The sequence below is a fragment of the Gopherus evgoodei genome, chromosome 14 (genome assembly GCF_007399415.2).
Source record: "Gopherus evgoodei ecotype Sinaloan lineage chromosome 14, rGopEvg1_v1.p, whole genome shotgun sequence".
Classification (NCBI taxonomy): domain Eukaryota; kingdom Metazoa; phylum Chordata; order Testudines; family Testudinidae; genus Gopherus; species Gopherus evgoodei.
Window position 1 is genome coordinate 4,951,871 of NC_044335.1, and position 12,370 is coordinate 4,964,240.

Consider the following 12,370-nt stretch of genomic DNA (forward strand, 5'->3'; position numbering starts at 1 on the left):
AGCTGAAAGACACAACCCCCCACAACTGGGTGAATTAAGAACAAAGTAGTACCCCAAGTCTTTAGTCGTAACTCCAGATTTCTCTAGTTAGTTCAGGCCTGACTTGGCAAGACACTTGGGTGAGAGTTAAAAAGAAACAAAATATCTTTCATATTGGAGTCGGAAACATGCCCCAGTGGCCCAGAATGACTATTTCCTAACATGCAGTGATAAATCTTTGAAAATTCAGAGTCTGCTCACACGCACAAGTAGGTGTTAAGCCAGTTTTGGAACATATATTATTTCTTCATTAAACTGGAACGGTTCCTCTCCCCCGGCCCCACAGGTCTATCCTGTAAGTAGGTTGTTACATGGTGAATAATTTTAAAACACATGTTAATACCCAATTGGCTGTAACAGCTTCTTTCAGACCCATTAAATCTGCTGGAATCAAATAGAATTTAGATTTATAGAGCATCTTTCATACCCCAGCACTCTCGAGGCACTTTACAAAGTAACAATAACTCCTAGGAGCGCAGGGACCACGTAGGCAATGAAGTGGCTGTGAAGTGTGCACACACATGCACACCATTGACGAGGGCAGGTGGCCATCTGCTCTCTTCAGTACGAAGGGACCTTTAGCTGCTTCAGTGCTACGTAACGAGGCAACAACTCCTCCAGTGCTGCCCACGTACTGGTATGGCCCTGATCCTACTTCCAATTTTAGTCAAAATCCCATTGGGCTCATGGGAACAGGGGCAGGTCCTGCCTGCGGGTTAAAGCGCATCCCTGGAACGTCAGCACTCGGTGACTGCTGTGGGAATAGCAACAGAGCAGTTAACGTCTGGCTTAATAGGTCATTCAAGGAATGGCACCGCTAACAGCGTAATGGATTTTGTGTGGGGCAGCAAGTTCAGCCTGCTTCCAAGTCTCTCTCCATCATCCAGGCCAGAGGGCCAGCACTAATGGTGGCTGCCTATCCCAGGCCAGGACTTTGGGATGTTCCATTGGCCATGCACGGACTCCCATGCAGCACAGACAGAATCACAAAGCGTACAGCCTCAGACTCACTTTCTCCCTGTAGGGAGTTTGCTGTTTCCTGCACACAACAGTCCTCACGATAGTTTGTGCACCACAACAGCCCAGTTCACAGGGATTAGGGAGACCGGTAGCAAGTGATCAAAGGGATCAACAACAGTCACTTTTTCCTATCACCCCTAATAAAAATAAATCAATCAACATAGTGCAGCTTGGCTGTGTCATAGTCACAGCTCAGGAACATTTGAGGTTGCTCATGGTTTAGGCTGAGGCAGTGCGATATCAGAACAAAGAGAGACTCGCTAATGGTTTGTGAAACAGCACCCGGGCTATCTTCAGACCTCCTTATGAAAGGCACTTATTTCGCAACATGTGCCTTTGATTGCAAACCGAGGCCAAGACGATTGTGTGTGGTATGAATTATGCTGATGTTTTCCTGTGCTTGCATGTACTCAGCAAATATAAGCCAAAAAAACCCCACCCAACTCTAAACCCGAACAGATTTAATTTTAGATAGAGCGAGGAAGCAAAATGGCTGCGATGCAAACAGAGAAGTGAAAAGAGGGGAAGGTTAATGGAGAATGTTCCTCCCTGAAGAGAGAAATGAGGCCCCAGAAATCAAAACACCGTGTTATTTATTCTTTATGTGGCATTATCAGTGCACTGTGTGATAGATGACAGAGACCATCCATAGAGACCCTTGCCCTGAAGAAACTACAATCCAAAAGCTGGTCTGATAAGGTGCAATGCAGAGCAAACCCAAGGGGAACATGGCATTAAAGTTGGAATGTTTTGTGGGACAGATGTGGTTAAAGGCTATTTACAAAGCTAGGAAGTGGTAGAGCTTGATGTATATTAAATAGGAGGCTGTTCTATGCCTCTGGGAAGCAAGAAAGCTGATAAAGGGACAGAATTTCAGATAGGACAGGTATGCAATTGCACACCAGTTTTGCACACATCATTGCTGGGATAGCATGCACAACTACCGGATTTGCATATGCAGTTCCTGGGTTTCTGCTCATAAGTTACCCACCTGACATGCACAATTGCTGGGACTGCATACTCAGTTACCTACCCAAGCAAGGTAAATGTACACCACAACGTGCTGAAAATATCACCTGAAGTCTACAGTCGGCAGCAAAAGAGGGTGGTTAGTGGGAAGCAGGGCCAGAATGCAGAGATCGGGAATTCCCTATAGTTAGCACACAGGTACCTTTCTCTCAAATGAGGCAGATGCTCTAAGCTTTACTTTTACACATTCAGCTATGAAACATCATCCCAGCAGGGGATGCTGAAGATGCCACTCATTTTTTCTCAGCTTCTCTCTACCCCTCCCAAAAAACAACAAACACCTGTTCCCTGAGAAACTTCATGTCTGCAAGGGCCTCAGTCCTCATGGACCATGGGGAGCCAGGATTACGATTCTGCTCACAAAATTCTGCCTCTCGGTCAGCCACATAATGTCTGTCTGTGTCTCCGAGCTTGCAACCCTGTGGGTTCTGCCCACCTTGCAGCCGGGGAGCACGTTTTGTACCTCTTTGGCCTACTTGAACGTCAGCACGCGTGGATATGTGGGTCAGGGAGGGCTCACTTATGGAGGGCTGGTGGGAAGGTTAACTGGTCCTGCCCTTTGCTTGGATAATTGTTTGGAAACGAACGGCCTGTCTCTCTCCTATAAATGAATCAAGCCAAAGCTGTTAGGATAAATTATGTTTGCCAAGCTCGTGCCGTTGAGCTTCCTTCAACAGCTTCCCGGCAGCCACGGTAAATCAAGTGCTGACTGTTCTAAGGGGGGCGGGGGGAGTGCGGTTGTTTAATCAAGATTTATGATGCAGTGATCTTTGCCCGGTGCTTGTTAAACGGATAATACACTTAGCCCTGTGTCAAAGGCATCCAGGAACTCTCTTCTGTCCGCGCATGCCACAGAACTTAGAGATGGAAATGCGCCGATCTGCTCTGCCACACCTAGTCCAGCACCCTGATACTCCAAGTCTGTCCCCTACAGTTCCTAGTGCTTTGTCCGGTCCAATTATAACGGTCCCAAGTGAGAGGGTTCCACGCTTACCCTGGGGAAATAGTTCTCTCTCTCAGCAGTGGGAAGGTTTTTACTACCGCTGGTCAAAAGTGTTCCAAAAAAACTTGTGTCTTCCAATGGAAAATGTCTTTTTGAACAAAATGAACATTTTCTCACACACAAAAAAATCACTTTGAAGTTATTTTTATTTTTGGACAATTTTTCAAAAAGAAAAATTTGGATTCCCCTCCCTTGCCCTGAACAATTGTTTGGCTTCGGTGAGGGAAACAAAGCAAACATCTCCCTGCACCTCACTCCTAGACTTCCCTTCCCCCTTTTCCAGGAGAGGAAAGTTTTTTTAAAAAGTGAAAGTGAGCAGAGTTTATTTTTCCTCACTGAAATAAAATGAAATATTTTGAAAGTATTTCCTCGAGAAATCTTGTCTCAAGTACAATAGGTAAATAAGTCATAGAAACATTTGAACAAAATTTTTCATCTCAATTTTTCACAATCTCAGTCACCTTTTCCCAGCCCACTCCCACTTTCACACTCTGGGCCTGCCAGAAGCCAGCGCAGAGGAAAAGTGATGCCATGAATAGTCAGAGGGTGACTAGAAAGTGGGCAGTTCCTGGTATATTTCAGACCACATGAACCAATCAGATGAAAACATCCGTGCCAGTCTAAACCATCTCTTCCTGTGAGCAAGTCCCCTACATATAGAGTCCCTCAGAGGCCTATCCCTGGAGGAAATCCTTGACACAACGTTATTACTAGAATGATAGGATCCTGCTAATACTGTAACATCACTGTCTTGCAATCTTAGCTATACCTGGCACAAGGAAGATGCAACCCAGCCAAACAGGCTGCATGTATGACAAGGAATGTGCTCTCCACCTACCCTACACCCACTGAAATCAATGACAATACCTAGCTCTTTTCATCGGTGGTTCTCAAAGCACTTTACAGAAGAGGCCAGTATCATGATCCCATTTTACAGATGGGAAACTGAGGCACCAGGGCAGGAAAGTGACTTGCCCAAGGTTACCCAGCAGACCAGTGGCAGACCCAGGCATAGAACCCAGGTCTTCCAAGTCTCAGTATTCTAGGCACTAGATCACATTGCCTCCCAAAAATGAATCTTCCCTTGACTTCAGCAAGTGCCCTCATGCTGCACCCCCAACCTCCTTCCCCAGAAACTGTGTAGAACACCTGTGGATTCGCACTGAGAATTCACCCACCAGTGTCTGGCTGCTAGCACTCTTGGCTGGAAAGATCACTTCCAGGTACGGCGGGTTCAGCTGAGAAGATGCTGCTGGAATGTAGCTAGAATGACAACTTACAGGCAAGTTGGAGAGGGGAGAGTTCGCAGGCTGGAGGCAGTTCCGTCGCTCTCTCCACCGTCTGCCTTGGCCCTGCCCTGGTGTGAACCCACGCAGTACCAGCAGGGTGCAGGTGCAGGAAGTGCATGGTGACCGCTCCATTATCTTCGGTGACAGCTGGGAGGTCCTGTGGCATGCACCAAGAGTTCCCGCCAGTAACCAAACACTGGGAGCGGCTAGTCCTCTGGAGCTCTGGTTAGCCACCAGCTCTGGGAGCAGGAGCAACCAGGCCTGTAGGCAAAGCTAATTTCTTCACAGAGTGAAATGCCAGCAGGAGCTCACAGGGAGCTGAAATATTGCACCGGGGGCTGTGAGCCTGAGACCGGGACTGAATTGGAGGAGCTGCTTTCTGCATTTCTGAAACAGCTTGGGGTGTTATTTACTGTGTATATACACTGTGAATTAGGGTACATACACACATTCACAAACACACCCATCCCACCACCACAGTGCATGCCTTTGGCATACGGCAGCCTCACGGACCACTGGCAACGGTGCTGCATCTCAACCAACGGATTTGCTTTTTTACAGAACTCAGCAAAAAAAGTTTAGATCAATCATAAAGGGGCCAAATTTTCAGTGAGATTTAAACTCCATGTCTATTTATTTAGGCAAAACTTTGCTGCGGTTGAACGCACGTCAATAACTGAATATAGATATTGGCCAGCAAGTCCACGTATATGTTTTCACATACAGTTGTGCACAATTCTGAGAATGTGGGTATAGGCAGCTACTGTCCCAGTGCAGCCCCTTATGGCCTGAGATGGCCCTGCAGGCACCTCGCCTCAGATTCCCTATGAATTCCACTTACATCCAGTGTCTTTAAGAACAATATTTACCCTCTCTACCAGATTAACCAGCTCCTCCCACAAAGAGCTCCTCTTCTGGAGGCAGGACTTCACGATCTTTGGGGCTGTGTACTTCCAGCCCCAGTGTCCCCAGTCTGTGAACTCCCCCTTCAAGTTCAAAGTCTTCACCGTCCTCCTTCGTGGGGCTGGGTGATTTCCAATCCTGGTCTCCTTGCTGTGTAGACTCTTCCCCAAGGTTCAGGGTTTCACAGCCCTCCTTCCTGGGACTGTATCCCAGCTGAGTTCTTCCTCTCAGTCTCAGCAGCTCCTCCCTTGACTAAGCTTAGGGTCTCCTTTTGAGTACCCCTCCCAGTCAACTAATAACTCTCATGATCCTCCCCCGGTGGGTCTAAGTAACCGCAACCCCCTGTTTGTGTTGGTTGGGTGAGAGGGGAGTCTTGCCCCATCCACTCTGCAGGGCTCCTGGTCTCAGGCCCGTAAGGGAACAACAGTCTAGGAGGGCCCTATACCTTCCCTGTCCCAGACACTAACTACTCCCTAGGGCCATCTTCTTCTCATCCAGTGACTGCGTCTGGTATTTTTCTGGCCTTTGGCTGCCTTCCCTGGCCACACAGAACAAGATAACAGGCCTCCCAGATAAGCTCCTCTGGCACTAAAAACCACTACCTACTACAGGACAGGCCCAACAAAGAAAATAACAGAACGCCACTAGCCATCACCTACGGCCCCCAACTAAAACCTCTGCAGTGCATCATCAAAGATCTACAACCTATCGTTAAAGATGATCCCTCCCTCTCACAGATCTTGGGAGACAGGCCAGTCCTCGCTTATAGACAGCCTCTCAACCTGAAGCAAATACTCACCAGCAACCGCACACCATACAACATAAACACTAACCCAGGAACCTATCCTTGCAACAAAGCCCGATGCCAGCTCTGTCCACATATCTATTCAAGTGACACCATCATAGGACCTAATCACATCAGCCACGCCATCAGTAGCTCGTTCACCTGCACATCTACCAACGTGATATATGCCATCATGTGCCAGCAATGCTCCTCTGCCATGTACATTGGCCAAACCGGACAGTCTCTATGCAAAAGAATAAATGGACACAAATCTGACATCAGGAATCATAACATTCAAAAACCAGTGGGAGAACACTTCAACCTCTCTAACCACTCAGTGACTTGAAGGTGGCAATTTTGCAACAAAAACATTTCAAAAACAGACTCCAAAGAGAGACTGCTGAACTCGAATTAATATGCAAATTAGATACAATTAACTCAGGCTTAAACAGAGACTGGGAATGGTTGGGTCATTACACTAATTGAATCTATTTCCCTATGTTAAGTTCTCCTCACACCTTCTATGGGTCATCTTAATTATCACTTCAAAAGTTTTTTTTCTCCTGCTGATGATAGCTCATCTCACTTGATTAGACTCTTCCTGTTGGTATGCATACTTCCACCCTTTCATGTTCTCTGTATGTATAAATATCTCCTGTCTGTGTGTTCCATTCTGTGCATCCGAAGAAGTGAGCTGTAGCTCATGAAAGCTCATGCTGAAATAAATTTGTTAGTCTCTAAAAGGTGCCAAAGTATTCCTGTTCTTTTTACCGCATTACAGTGGGCTTCTACCTCAAGACATTGAGATGGCTTCTGACTGGGTGAAGTGGCCATACCTCTTTATGGCAGTTAAGGATACTGGCCTGGGCCCACATTTTATTCAGTGGATTATATATAATCATCCTAAAATCAACATAAATATCAATGAGTGCTAGTCAAGTGGCTTGTGCTGGTTGGAGATGCTAGACGAGGCTCCCCTCTTTTACCTTTTCTATGCCCTTACTTGAGAGCCATTGACCTAATTACGCCAGGAAAATTTCAGGTTTTACTGTAAATCACAGACAGCTCTTAAAATAGCACAGCCCGGTGATGACACATTCACCACAGTCCCCTTATCTCTGCCAAACATCATAAGGGCACATGGAACTGTTGATTTCTTAGCCAGGTTCAGGATTAGTCTAGGTAAAATGGAGTTGCTTGCTCTCTCTCATTTTCCTGACATCACCAGCGGCCCCTGCTCGTTCCTCCCCTGTGGGGCAGGTGCAGGGCTCAGTTACTGATCCAGGAATATCCATGTCTCCAGAATGAGAGGAATTATGTGAATTCAGTTTCTGACCCCTCCCCCACAAATGAGTAAAACCTCATGAGACTGGATGTCTTTGATGCTTTCCCGGAGAGCTAGGATTAATCCTTTTAGCGGGCAAAATACATGCTATCATGAGCGATTAACTGGAATTTAAATGATAAAGAGGCCTTCTGTTGCCCCTCTGTACAGCGTGAATTTGCCCCAAACAAAGGTCCTTCCTAGACTGATGTAACAGGGTCCCTGCTGCCAGAGTAGCCTGAGGCATTCGTGCCTCAGTTTCCCTCTCCTCCTTAGAACTCCATACAGGCTTTTCCCTTGGCCAATAATACCCTGGTTTATTATCACAAACCAGTCACAATAAAATTCTCAAAGTTCATATATTCATCCCATCTCACTCTTCACCAAGCCCCTCCCATGACCTCCTGCTACTCCCAGCCCTACCTGGCTGAAGTCCTTTCTCCCCCAATGTCTTAGGGGTGTCCTGCCGGAGCCTTCTGCTTCTGACAGCTTTCTCAAGCAGTTACCCCAGATGTCTGACAGAGCTACATGACCCATTTTCCCCATCTGAGAAGGCAAATTAGGCATATCACAGGTGGGGCTGAGACCAAACTCCCCATAAATGGCCACCCAGTTGAATTACTTATTTCAAATCCTTCCCACTGAATTTCCAGATCCTATTTTATGTTTTTTAAGTGACCATGAAATTTCTCAGAGCGGGTGGTAAAGATGAAATGCCAGTTTCTCCTCAGTCTCCCCTGGACTCACTATAAGCCCTCTGGTGCCCTGAGAGCAGTCCCGTTGAAATCAAGATCTCCCCCAAAACGCCTGTTTTGATCTTTGTGCATTGATTATATTTTACCTAGATGGAACTCTCCAGCTAGAATGCTGAGGTCTCCTGGTTCTGACCCCCTCTCATTCCTATTCATGTGACTTCATTCTTCAAACCTGCTAACTTTCTGGGAATCTCATTAGAATGGTTCAAAGGAGAAATCTCTCAGCGTGGTCAATTAGGAACTAAAAATGAGAGTCTAAAATGGAAGGAAATTCTTTTTTAAAAAACCCAACCTCAATGAAACAATTATCCCTGCTTCGATGCGTTCCAATTAAGGAAACTTTCCCCTTTATTAAGTGCCCATTAATTCACCATCCACATCTACTGGAACTTTTATTCCCAAACTATCAAGATAGCTTAAAACCTCCCAAACGCTTGGTCCTTAATTCCTATGAACTCCTCTGTTTTGCCCACACCCCCTCTGAAACTGCCCCGCCCCCCTGCAAGAGTGTGGGATGGTTCCTTGACTACTTGAGCAATGCAGAGGGATTCTTAAATGGGTGGCTGAGATTCCACTGGTGGGGAGGAGAATCCTAATTTGCAATATTTCTTGTCACTCCCTCTCTACACCACCATAGGTGCATGTTAGGAGGGTGGGAAGGAAGTGCATCGGGGTGGGAGGAGGTGGAACCACGTGTAGCCCTGGTGATCCTGGACCAGCAAAACAATCCTAGGGATTGTTTTGGCTGCCTTTAGCTAGAGCAGCCCTAAGGCTGCTCTGATTTGTGTGGACTGTTTTGTTTCCTAGTCTGCACAGGAAGCAAAACCACCATTTCCCACGCACTAAATTGCAGTGTGCATTGGCTTGGCATAAAAGAGGATTCAGCCCTCTGGGTTTAGGACTTGTTCATATTGGGGACCAGGCTACTCTGTATGCTGACTGTTGCTCCCAGAGGCATGGCAGCCAAGGAAGACTGGAGGGGCTAGCCGTCCATTGCCCACGCTTGCAGGCAGCAGTGTGATTTCCCTTCCACTCTGGCCCAGCTCTACTGGCTGGCGAAGGTGTGCGTGGGAGTTGAAAGGGTGTGAACACTTTGCCCCTGCTCCACTTTGGGGAATCTAGCTAGAAGGAACTACAGGGCCCTGCCCACGGCCAGTGTCCTCAATAAAGAATCCTCTTTTGGTTTATTACAGCCAGTCCTCTCTCTGCCATGGAAGGGGCAGGTCAACACGGCATTCTTCGTCAGGGATCATCATGATTCAGGGGGTTCTGCTTTGCCACAAGGCTCTGGCTGCCTGCGTCCTGCCGCAGGATCAGGGCCACACTCCCTTCGTTCTTGTGCATCAGGAGTGCAAGAGCCAAGATTCTGTAGGGCCCAACCAGAACACTGCAAAGGAAAGGAGCAAAACTTCCTTTACTCACTTCCATCCTCACCCCACCCCACAGGGTGAGGCATAATTTAGTCCTGGCTGAGAGAAATCCCCATCGATAAGCAAGATTCCTCCTGGCCTAAGGTCTGCGAGCAGAACCGTAAGACTCCTGTGGGTGCCTCTGCAGTGACTAGGAATGGGTAGTATTGTTTTAAATAGTTTGTGAGCCCTCCAGTGGCGCTCACCATGTTCTATGGTTTCAGAGGCCTCCAGAAACCAGCCAGAGAACAGTGTATACCTACCCTGGCCTTCCAGGTTTGTATCTGTTTAGTAAATACAGTTCTGTGCCGTGTGGCTGCTTCACGTTGCTGTGTACGTAAAGAGCAAAAGATACAGTCACTTCCCCTCTCAGATCCTGCTCCACTCCACCCCTGTGAAAAAACAATTCCATTCAGCCACCCGGGCAAGACTTGCCCGTTACCGCTGCCACGCAGACAGGTTGATGAATTTGAAACCATTTTGTGTCCCATTAACAGCAGGGTCCCCCTTCGGCAGGCCAAGCCTCATTATGCATTCTGCGAGGTTGACTCCTCTGCACCAGCTTAATTAACAAGGTAAAATAGAAAGGACCTTTGAGGAAATCTTAATGATATTATCAATCTCGTCCTGAATGGCATCTGATCCATCCTGGCACTGTTCTGAGTTCATTAGCAAGAAATCGAAATTGATTAGGCCTGGAAATACCAGCAAGGACATTATTATTTGTAAGGCTTCCGATGAAATCCATTCCAAGGAGTTTCATGTCCCTAAGACAGGTACGCCAGTAAAATTCCCTAGGGAAAGCTAGTCTCCATGATAGGGTGTCTATGAAGCGTCTTCCCGTTGTGCCATGAGTGAAGGAGAATGGAACCATCTGACCTGGTGTGACTGCTCCCATTCCTGAGGTGGAGGATAGTGCAGCTTTTCCCTTCGGAAGGTTGTTGCTGATGAACAGACACAACTGACAGGATCCCAGCGCAGTGTGAGCTGCAGCCACGCAAGGTGCCCTGCCGCAGTTCCAGCAGCAATGTCCTCACTCCAGTGTTGTAATGCTCCAGTCTGGATCTAAGTGAAGGGCCCCGTGTATGCCTAGTGGGGTGGCAGTTCCGTGATGTGGTGAAATTCCCACTAGGGACTAGGCTGGAACCACCAGAGTCACAGCCCTGAAAGAAGAGAAAAGAGAGACACAGATCTCAGTGTCAGGCTGTGGCTGCATTACAGAAATGGCTGTGTTGGCCATCAGAAAGTGACTGCAAGCTCTCTTGGTACGTGGCGATCTCACACAGTGGAACCCAATCCCGGACTGAGGCCACTCAGTGCCTCAGTGATGCAAATAAATAAATACATTAAATAAATAAAAAATACTAATAATAATGTGCATGAAAGCGTGAATAGGCAATTCTGTGTGCACCAGACATGCCCATGAGCACTGGATGCCAGGCACATGAAAGCCAAAGTTTCTGCATGCACATGCCTAAGAGTGAATGTATTGCATTAGCAAAATGTGTGCTACTTCTCTCTCCAGTGGCTACGGTACTGGAGGATGACAGCCTACTACTGCTACTGGGTAATAGAATTATTCCTTTAGCTCACACAGTAGATTCCACATTCCAACCTTGCTGGCAGCTCATGCATGGATCATAATTGGAGCACAACTCCCACAGTCTCAGATGTGGTGTGCATGAAAGGGGCATGAGCAATTCTGATGAGCTGAGCCCAGGTTTCACAGGGGACTGTGTCCAAGCTCATGTTTTAATAAGGGTCTATCATTGATATGGCTGGGGCCACTGAGGTTTGGCTGTATGGTAACAAAGTGTTTTCGACTCTCCACTTGACTACGATCTGCTACAATGGCTGGTGAATTTGGTTGACCCTGCACATGTTCATTTTCCGTCATCAGCGCAGAGGATACGCCCATGTTTCAGATCCGCTGGCAAGTGATGTGGGGGAAGCCAGCCCTTCCACTGCCCAGGCTGTATCTTCTGTGAATACATTGTCTTTCAGGGGAACGAGTGCTTCACTGTGCAACTTGGATCGGATCATTAGCACAGCTGGAGCTTTTCCACACAAACTCTAGCTCTGGCCTGACAGTTCCCCTGTCTGTGAGATGGTGAGAATGATACTCACTCGCTTTGTAAAGGGCTTTGAGATCTGCTTATGAGTGAAAAGCATTAAAGCCTGCCCCACACTCTGGTTATTTAGATGCACAACTGCAGCTGTCCTTGTACTGGAGAACTCTAAAGGAAATCAATATCTGCATTTAGTATTTTTGTTCGCAACAGTGGATTTGCATATGCTCCATACATGCTGCTTCTGCCTTTTGGTTTTTCCAGTGTGTGCACAATCTGATAAGAAATATCGGAAAATGATTGCGAGTAGTGATTGGCTTTTTCCCCAGATGAGATTCTCCTTATATGTAAATGTATACCACCAAAGAGCATTGCCTGTCTGTTATAGATGCATGCTATGCTTTGAGATTATTGGAGGGCTCTCTTGCTCTGTCATGTGATTCTGTAATATTGACTTTATTGTTTCTTACCTGTCAGTTTATTATATTACTTCCTGCCGCCTTGCATTCCCCACTGCTTTTGCATGTGTAGTAATTCCTTTATTAGAAGGATAATACTGATAAAAAGAAAGTGGGTTTTTTAGGTAAAGTATGGGTTTGTCATTTCCTGTGGACACGTTTAATTTAAGTCTAGGTATTCAAACCTTAAATCTGATCTGGTGTGTAATCTGCTGGGGAATGTCTTCCAAGTACCAACAGACCTTGATCACCAAAGCCCTTATGTACGCACTTATATCCATCCCTTTT